Below are 10,102 nucleotides of genomic sequence, written 5' to 3' on the forward strand. Positions count from 1 at the left end.
TATCGCTTTCCAAATCCGTCAGCACAAAGTGATTTAGGCCACAGTTAATATCTAATCCAGCCACCTATGCAAACATAACTGACCACTCATCAAGATATTAAGGTTGCACCTGCTTGCCTACTTTATCACAATGACTGCTTATTAGAAAACTGTTTAAAAGGTTTCCTGCAGGTTCTCCAGGCTTAATCAAAAGCAAACATGGGTCATCAGCATGAATTTCTATCTTTAAAATGCGTTTTAGAATTAATTAGTTTTACCTGTGTGACAGGTCGCCTGTTGGGGTGGCTATGTCTCAGTAGGTCAAGCAAGTCATCCTATACAACACCTTTCTGTGTCCTCAGTGTCAGCACTGCCTTTAAAGAGATAGTTCCAGGTTTTTTCATTTTTATTATTTCCTTATTTATTATTTGATCCAAACACTGTTCTGAGAAAAACAATGGGTACAGTGTCTGATAAACTTAGAAACTCGTCATCTGGCTGTCCCACAGAATTGGACTGAAGGCCAGTTTGATTGTGGAACTTTCATACTTAAAGATGATGGGTCAAGGTGAACAGTTCAGTTTTCAGCTCATCTAGCCTGCATACCAAAGTGTCATTCGGCAAGACACTGAACACTGAAATTGGTTTTTTGCACAGCAGCCAATTTTACATTTTTCTCAAAATGGCTGCTGTGCAAAGGTTCCATAACTTCAACCTTAGAGTGCATGAATGATGTGTAATAGAAACTAGTGCTGCACAAATGTGCGTGTGAATTCAAACACTTACTAAGACAGTTGTCAGAACTACTTTTGTTACTGGCCACTTGTTTAGACACATGCTGTTTGTTCCTGGTGCTATGAGGGGACATGGTTGTAATTTTGCTTTAAATGCCTATAAAGGTATTTAGAACAACACATTTAGTGATTATTGCACCACACTATACTGAACCAATTGCTTTGTTGCATGCTGAAATTTTTTGTGGTTGGAAAACTCAAATGAAAGTGGAGTGACGGTACAGTCCCCAGATGACACTACGCTGTCAGAATCTCATTCAGAAACACACATTAAGGTTCTTTTCTGTGTACTCTATCTACTGTGAATATAACTTTGAAGTGTCTTTTTTTTATATTTATTCATTGTTAATACAGTTCATTTAATTGGAGGGAAAAATGTGCCCCTTTCTAGTTTTTCGAAGCTCCCTCAATTCCTTGATATTTCCAGATTGAGTATCAGAATGAGGAAGAAAAGTGAGTAATAATAGCCTAATATAAGATTACTACTTATCTACTGGGATTTTCACAGACAATTGTACAACTGTCCAAAAAAGAGAATATATCTACTGAGCAGCAGTTCTCTGGGAAAAATGCCTTGTTGATGCCAGAGTATTGGTTTGAAATGATATTGACAGTGACTCAAAGCAAAGACCACACTTTTGTCATTAGCTGTCCCCTGCACCTAATAAAGTGGCCAGTGAATGTAAATTAATTTATTAATATTGAATTACTTACTACTTTCTCATTTCCACATCTTTTAACTTTAAGTTTTATTATTTAAGTTTCCTCCTTTCACAACACTCTTATTCTTCTTAAACATCAAACTTTATTTATTTTACAGTCTTTTTTTAACAGTTTGCCATGGATTGTATGTTTCATAATTGTATTGATTTCTTTCAAATCTGTCTGCGTTGTTTAATGTTTTTCTCCAGCTCCTTGACATTGACCTTCAAAGCCCCAGTACAACAGGGCACTGTTAAATTAATTTATCAACTTAAAACCCCACACACTTTATCTAATTTTGCATGTGTAACTACACATTTTTAATTCATTATTTTAGAGATGGATATTATACCCACTTTTTTGATTAAAGTCCCAGATTAATACATTAATAAATGACATACATTCATGTCCAGGCCAAAATATGTATTTAAAAATTACTTAATAAATATTTTGATATGCTATTCAATGATAAAAGGTGAATTTTCAATTCCTATGTTGAATGTAGAGCAGAGGCCGTGGTGATGCTGGCTCATCTTAGCTGCTGGTAAAGAGCTCAGCACTTTCCTAATGGGTGTTGTGTTAAAGAGATTTGGGGCTTATGAATGTGTTACTCTCACACTCCTGTAATGGATTTAATGTCACAGAGGGTCAACTCTCACTCTGAAGGAGGTGTCTGCGCTCAGATGTGCGTTTCTTTCTTTTCCGTTCTTAGGATCTTGGTGAAAAATTGCACTATTAATTAGGGATGCACCGATATGACTATTTCCACCGATACCGATATCCGATATTAATATTGCTGCTATGGCCGATAACCGATATTTACCGATATCGATATATGTTTTTTAAAAAAAGTTTCTGAGATGATAAAAGTTTGTACAGAATGAAAATCATGCAAGCTGAATTTTTGAATGTCTTTCTTTATTTTCAAAACATGTTTTACCTCCAAATAACAAGGTCACATAAGACACAAGTAACCAACTACAAGTAAAGGTTTTTAGAAACCTTTACCACTTGTAGCAAGTGTGTAACTAAATTAAAGTACAGTTTAACTCCCTCAACTCACTAAACTCCTGTGAGAAAGTTTGGATCATAAATTACAAACATGAACATAAATAAAAATAATACCCTGCCAAAGTTACTGTAACCGAGATAAGGGCGTCTATACTGGGTACGTAAATAAAGTCAACAACCCTTCCTCCCGGCAACAACAACCGCGCCACTTCCCTTCACAATAAAACTACACAACAGATATGAGAAACAATACCTGACAAGCTCTACTAAGAGCTGCCATAATTAAAAAAAACATGTTAAAATACTTTATCAAACTTGCCAGTATTCATGGCAACCAGATATTTATTCAATTGCAAAACATCGGAAAAGTAGCGCCGACTTGGCAGGTTGTTGCGGGGTTCAATATGCGCTATCAACCGTCGGAACCCTCGGCTGGTCGTCAAGAGCAATCATTTCCATTACCTTGATCGTTATTGCCCTGGCCACTGTTTTCCTTTGGTCGAGTCCCAGCTGCGCTGCTCTCTTTTTGTCTGCTGCCTAATGTTACTAGCGTTAGCTTCCTGCCGTTGTTTGTGTACTTCTGGGTGGCGGTTTTTCAAATGACATGATCAAATTTGTGGTATTGAATGACTTGACGCGGAACCCTCCTCGCATTACCTCGACTTTGCAAGTGTTGCATAATGCTTTTCGCGTATCTTCTATTGACACCCTGAAAAATCGCCCACACCGCTGACATTCTCTCTCTCCTCCACACACACACACACACACACACACACACCTTGTGCTGCGCTTGCATCACTGACGCTGTCCCCTTCCCGACACACATACACAAACAGCAATTAGACGGGTATAAACATCGGTTGTTAAAATCGGCGCAGTTTTACTCATTGCACCGATGCCGATATGTTAAAAAATGACGAACATTGGCCGATACCAATATTAATGCCGATATATCGTGCATCCCTACTATTAATGAGTACATTTGAGTAAATTGAAAGTGTAGGAACTCTGGCAACATGTCAGTGTTACAGTATTTGTATCGGCCTCCTTGTAATGCCAGTATGTCAGAAAAACAAGCATTCTTAAAGCTAAAAACACAAACGGTGACAAAATAAATAATCTAAAATAGAAGATCATTACAATATGCCTACATGGATATCAATGATGAGAAAGTACTTTTAATTGATTCTAATTCTGGTAAGTGTAAATAATTATATTACGTAGGTAAACTGGTGTTTAACAAAAAGTGTCTCACTAGTTTGTAATTTAAACTGAAACCATTTAACTGTAATGAGCTACAGTCTGTAGCTGTTATTCATCCACATGCTGTAAAGGATTTACAGAGGACAGATCTGCTGCTGAGCTGCTGTCCCTCCATTGGCTGATCTGTAGGTGTCTTGCTGCCCTCTTCTGGAAGCCTAAGTGAATACACCTAACCACTACACCAACCATGTGGCCCAGAAAAGTTTCCTCTTTAACATATTTTTGTTTCTCACACTGTGCCCAACCTTCCACTATTTTAAATTCATCACAGGCTCCTGTTTACAGCGTCATGAAATTGTACATTCTTTTTAATACAGACAAATGAACGAAATACTGCACCTGATGCACACTCCTACAGCTTTGTTCTTTTCACTACATTTAAACTGCATATTTAACATACATGTATATTCTGCTACTACTCATATTTACCCCCGTGTACAACGGTTGTGCAACGTAATGGCAAACTGAAGTGGAATTCCTTTTATATGCGCACAGTAATTCTGATTTTGGTTCTGATTTATCACTTAAATTATTTGAATTTGATCTTTGCACAAATCTCATATCAAACTTGTAATCAGGTGATTCATGTAGTTTGAGGAAAAAGGTCACTTATGTGTATCCGTGTTGGTTGTAGTTGGGTTAATCAGTAAATATAAAGGCAAGACAAGACAGCTTCATTTGTATAACACATTTCATGCACAGGGGCAACTCAATGTGCTTTACACACAACAAAACCTATTCAGAAAAATAGAAAGCAGGAATGAAAACAAGAAGCTCGACTAAAATAGAGCATTGACTGATAGAAAACAGCAATTTACCTTGATTTTTTTAAGTACCATGAAGCAAAAGATTCAAGATTTAAGTTGAATCAGATCAAGTATATGTTTAAATCTGGATTTAAAATTATTCACATTTGACACTGATTTCAATTTCACTGATGGCTTGTTCAGAAGATCTGTAAGGTTTATATAATTTTAATATGGAATGCTTCATATTAACATTTTCTGATTTACTGATGATTTAGTGACTGGAGTAATGTTCTCTGATCTTTTGTTCTGCTCAAAACTCCCCAAGAAGAGCATTAAACAGCTGCAGCTTGTCAAAAGACCTTACTATAGTCGAGTCTACCGATGGAAGCATGGACGAGCTTCTCCTGCTCCGTTTGGGACAAAAACCTCTTCACTCAGGATATGTTTTTAAGCTAAAAATGGCTGTTATGGTTATTATTTGATGTGAGTGCTGAAGGTCTGATCTGAGTCTATCAGTACACCAAGGTTCTGCTCAATGGTTCATTGTGACTTAGCATTCAGAGTCCACTAAACTAAAAGTGCACCTTATTGTGGAGTCTAAAAACAAGTCCACCTTGAGTTTATAAATGCCACAGATTAGAACCTTTCCAATGAATAATACACTGAGATTTGGTCTTATACTAATGAATAATTTATGAATTTCTTTCCAAGGAGAAACATGTAGCTGTTTTGTTTCAGCCTTGAGATGGACACACTCTAGAAAAGGTTCCATTTGACAAACGTCAGTCATATTTTAATCAGAAAAATTAATGTAAAACTAAATGTATTTACCGATTAACAACCACAGATCTGACACTGAGTCCTAGACAAATAAAACTTAAGTCATCAAGTCACTGCCTGATCTCTTTCATATGAAGATGACTGTTGTTTTTAGAAGGACAAGTAAGTGGGCAGAGTGTGATGCTCTCTCACTCTGCCCACAGGAACTCTCTTGCTGAGTGACCGGTAGAGAGAAGGGAACACTGTGACCAGGACATGGCACATTCCACAGCACCAGCTCCCACATGCGTACTGTACCACACTGAAGATTATATATCATCAGACCATTAAAGCAAAAATAACATCAGCTGGTGTCAGGAAATTATGAGAAAACCTGCCACTCTCAGACTGAGGGTCTGTGGCATGACGGAAGTCATCACGGAACTGACGTAAACTGGAAAATAAGACTATTTTGCCACAGAAAACCTAAAGAGCAGTGTTAAGGGTTACCAGATCCCAACAAAGTAAGGATCATTTCTATGTGGGACAATGTGGGAAGCCCATTACCAGTGCTGAATTTGCGGCTGACTCAAATGTTTCCCACAACAAGAGGGAGGCGCCACCCTGCATTTGATAGGTTGATTGAATCAGTCGGAATCAATCAAACTTTATTTATGTAGCACTCTTCGTACAAGGCAATGGAACTCAAAGTGCTTCACAAGATAAAGGTATAATCAAAGACAGCAACCCACCAGCCTGCCTGCACCTTACAACTATTTCAGCCGACAAATGGCTGGTACTATGTAATAAAAACAGCAATGGAAGTAAAGAAGCGAGTTAAAGCTGCTGCCCTCAGGTCCTCAGGGAGGCTGTTCCAAAGACAAGGACCATAATAACAAACTTTGGGTATAATTAAATATAAGACTGCTACCTGAAGATCTGAGGGTTCTCAATGATTTAGTGTAATGAGGTCATTAACTTTATTCAATAGGTCAGTATCTGAGATTGCACTTTCAACAGATTTTAAAATTTTAAGCTCAGAGAAAAAAACTTTATACGTGTAATGAACATACATGTTTTTTATGTCACCCTCTTGTTACCCCCAGTTGAATCAGAAAAAGAACTCCTTGTAACATGACTGAAAAAATACCATTTCTCTTTATTTGTTGGTTACATCAAACCTTTTAAAAGAAACCATCAGTCTTCCTGATTTCAAATTGTTACCATCAAACATGTTTGATATTTATGACTGAACAGGAATTGGAGCGTGAGCAGAACCCCGTAATAATCAATGTGAGTGAATTCACCAGGAAACAGATGTTGCATGCTTTGTTTAAAACGGTAACTTGTACAAGCCAAGTTGTTTCCGTCTTCTCAGCCATGACTTCATCCACAGTTTTTTGTGTTTCTCAGCACAAAACATACACAATGGCTATTAACTGATGACGCCGACAGTCTGTCATCAGTCTGTCGTGTGTTTATATTCTGAAGTCACGTTAAATCATGTGAGTTTCGGTGAGATCCCAAACCCCTGGAATCTTTTCCCTGAAAACGTTTGATTAAATGCCATTTCAGCCTCTACACTGGCTCCCAGTTTGTTTTAGAAATGACTGTAAGATCTTTTATAGTTTTTAATGCCCTCCATGGACTAACTCCAGAATGTACTAAACATTTTAATTCTTTATTTGCAAGTTCATATTCTTGTCAGGTTGAAAACTAAAGGAGATGAAGCTTTTGCTTTCCGGGTCCGAGGCGCTGGAATGACCTGCTTGAGGAAATTAAGTAGCTGGATCAGGATCACGCTTAAAAACATACTTTTATTGGATAGCTAGCTTATTCCGATTTTTTCAATCCGATTTTTAATAGTGCCTGGTTTCTTACAGTTTTACATAATTGGTGTCAATTTTACCTCTGTGGTTGATTTTAATTTGTTTTTAATGAAGGTTTTCTTTTTGTTGGATTTCATTAAGTTGTTATACTCTGTTATATTCAGTTTTTTTTGTACTGTTAAAGCATTGTATAATTTGTTGTGATTCATGCTTCAAATACAGATGTGTAAAAAAGTCAAAAGTATATACTGTATACTAATATATTAATTTATATAGTGTATGTTTTATATCACATACACATTGAAATATGTATGTATATATATATGTATATGTGTGTGTGTGTGTATATATACAGTATATAGATATCTATATATCTATATATATATATATATAGATATATATATATGTATATGTGTGTATATCATTTATCCACAGGACTACAATCACTTGTTTGAAAAATATGACTGTAAATCAAACAAAGCTACCAGTTCCAGAGGCTGCATTATGCTCTCCACATCTTTACCAGCAGTGGGAGCTCTTAACCTCAGTCTGTACTGACTCTACAGCAGTCACTGAAGCATCATTTGCTTGTTGTTGCTGTATTAGGGGTAAAATGTGTTCATTATTTCAAATATAGCATGGGATGAGGTCTATTTCCCATTTACAGCCTCAGATTAATGGACCACACCGTGTGTGAGAAGGATCTCTCAGAGCCTCAAGTCAACAAAAGACTGCCAATTGTAAGGGGGAGGGGAAAAAAAGAAATATCAGAGCACATTCAGTCAGCTTAAATGTGCAGAGAAGATGAGGTCAGAGGTGCACGGCAGGGTATCAGATCTTACTGCATCAACACACCCTCATCCACTCTCACCTGAAATCACTAGCATTTCTCTGAGTGATCTGTCAGGCATGTGCTTGGACCTATATTTGGATCCTTTAGTGCAGCTGGTTGGGCACAGCATCTGAAATCTGCATGTAATTAGCATCGTCGAAGAAAGTAGCCATTTGTATCGTGAGAAATAAAGCTGATGCAGAGCTGAGTGTTTGCTTCTGGTCAGTATTTCCATCTTTAACGACCCAGTGATTAACCTTGGTTTTATCTCTTCCTCTCCGTCTCTTTATGGTCGTGTTTTAAGTTGACACAAACAACATTTTGCCTGTTGTGATGTCGCTGTGACTCCCTCGTACTGCCCATTGTTCATGTTTGACAACTGCAAAGAAATTAGCACTCTTTGGCGTGATTCATCATCTTTCAATCGAACGGTTGCTAAGGTGATGAATCTTCTCGGTGTATGTGCTGAGTGCAGAAATTCTGTGGAGTGTGTGGCGAGCTCAGTGTGACACACACACATTCAGTGAATATGCAAAGGATGCAGGACTAAACCACCGGGGCTAAGCCTGATGTTTTAGGATTTAGAAAAAAGGAGCCCCAGTTGCTGGTCGTTAAATCTCCCACTGTGTGCGCACCCTTATCAACAAAAACTCACACGCACATGCACACGCACGCACAAACACCTCCTACGCTCTCATCTGCACATGATCACACAACAAGCGCTTCAAAGCCACACATTCATCAGCCGTCTCCACACTCTTATCATCTCTCATCATTCTCATGCTAAACAGACACAGATTCTGGGGCTGTTAACTAAAGCTTAGTTAGCAGCTAGTAAGGATAAACATGTGGGTCAGCCTTGATCCCATTGTTAGTTTTTTCTGTCAAGCTTGTACAAGTACAAATGTTTTTTTTCCCTGTCGCGTTTGGTGCCCATGACACCAAATGCAGCAAAACCAGAACCCAGCACATCTGATAACCACACTCATGCCAGTGAAGTCATGAAAGATGTGCCAGTCAACCCATCTGGGCTAATACTGGTCCAGAGCTACTAAATAGACCAAATTCTATCCCAAAAAAAAGCCAAACCTCCAACTGTGAAATGCAACCGAGCCAACTGGCATGCATCAATGCTCACAGGAAGTCTCATATCATCTGTCAAATTCTATCCAGCTGCTAGTGGATCTTTAAAGGTATTTTAATAATGGTCTACCAGCCAAGAGGAAGTCACAAAATTCATTCATCTATTTTTTAGGTGTTGTTATGGAACGCTTGTTCTTGTGTCTTTGACTATCAGAGAATGTGACATTTGAAAACAACCACTTTAAGCTCTGACTAATTTTGATTACTTCAGATATTAAGACAAAATAAAATCCCTTGGTTTTGTATTTCTCTGCAACTTCAATGACATATAGGGATTGACAGGTCACATGGTGTCACAGCGGCTCGAAATTCTTGTCTCACAGGAAGAGGGCCAATGGTTTGAGTCTCACTTCAACTGAGGGCCTCTCTGTGTGGAGTGTATCATGAAGCAAATAACTCTGGATGAAGTCATGGCTGAGAAGACGGAATCAACTTGGCCAAGTTACGCTTCTAAACAAAGGTACGCAACATCTGTTTCTCGCTCAACTCGCTCCCATTGGTTATTGCAGGGTTGTGCTCACACACACACGCACACTGTTCAGTCGTAAATATCAAACGTGTTTAATAATTTCAATTTGAAATCACTACAGGATAATTTGGCCAGATAATCTGTTCAAATCAGCCTAAAATCGTAAGGGACCCACGATTGTTGGATGGACCAGATCGGGATAGAAATCTGGACAATTATCCTCTAGCACGAGGCAGCCTTTACTCTGTTTTTTAATGTAAGGCTTTTATCCCAAAAGCTGTCGCAGTAAAAATAATAATTCCGAAGAAAATGGTGGGACATCCATTATCCAGTAGCCCCCTCGTATAAAAACAGAGGGTTGTACGATGAAGCATGTTCACCACATCCAGGCTTTCTTTGTACGAGCTGGCTCAACAAAACCTAAAGCCTAAGTCAGAGATAATGAGGATCGCGATGTTGGTCGTTTTGTCTAAACAGGTTTTCGTCTTCAGGTTCTGTGCATGTTTACACAAAGGTGTTTGACACGTCATTTGACTCCATTTTCACACAAAATGGAACGATAGCATGCCGTC

Source organism: Solea solea, chromosome 11 (genome assembly GCF_958295425.1).
Source record: "Solea solea chromosome 11, fSolSol10.1, whole genome shotgun sequence".
NCBI classification, from domain to species: domain Eukaryota; kingdom Metazoa; phylum Chordata; class Actinopteri; order Pleuronectiformes; family Soleidae; genus Solea; species Solea solea.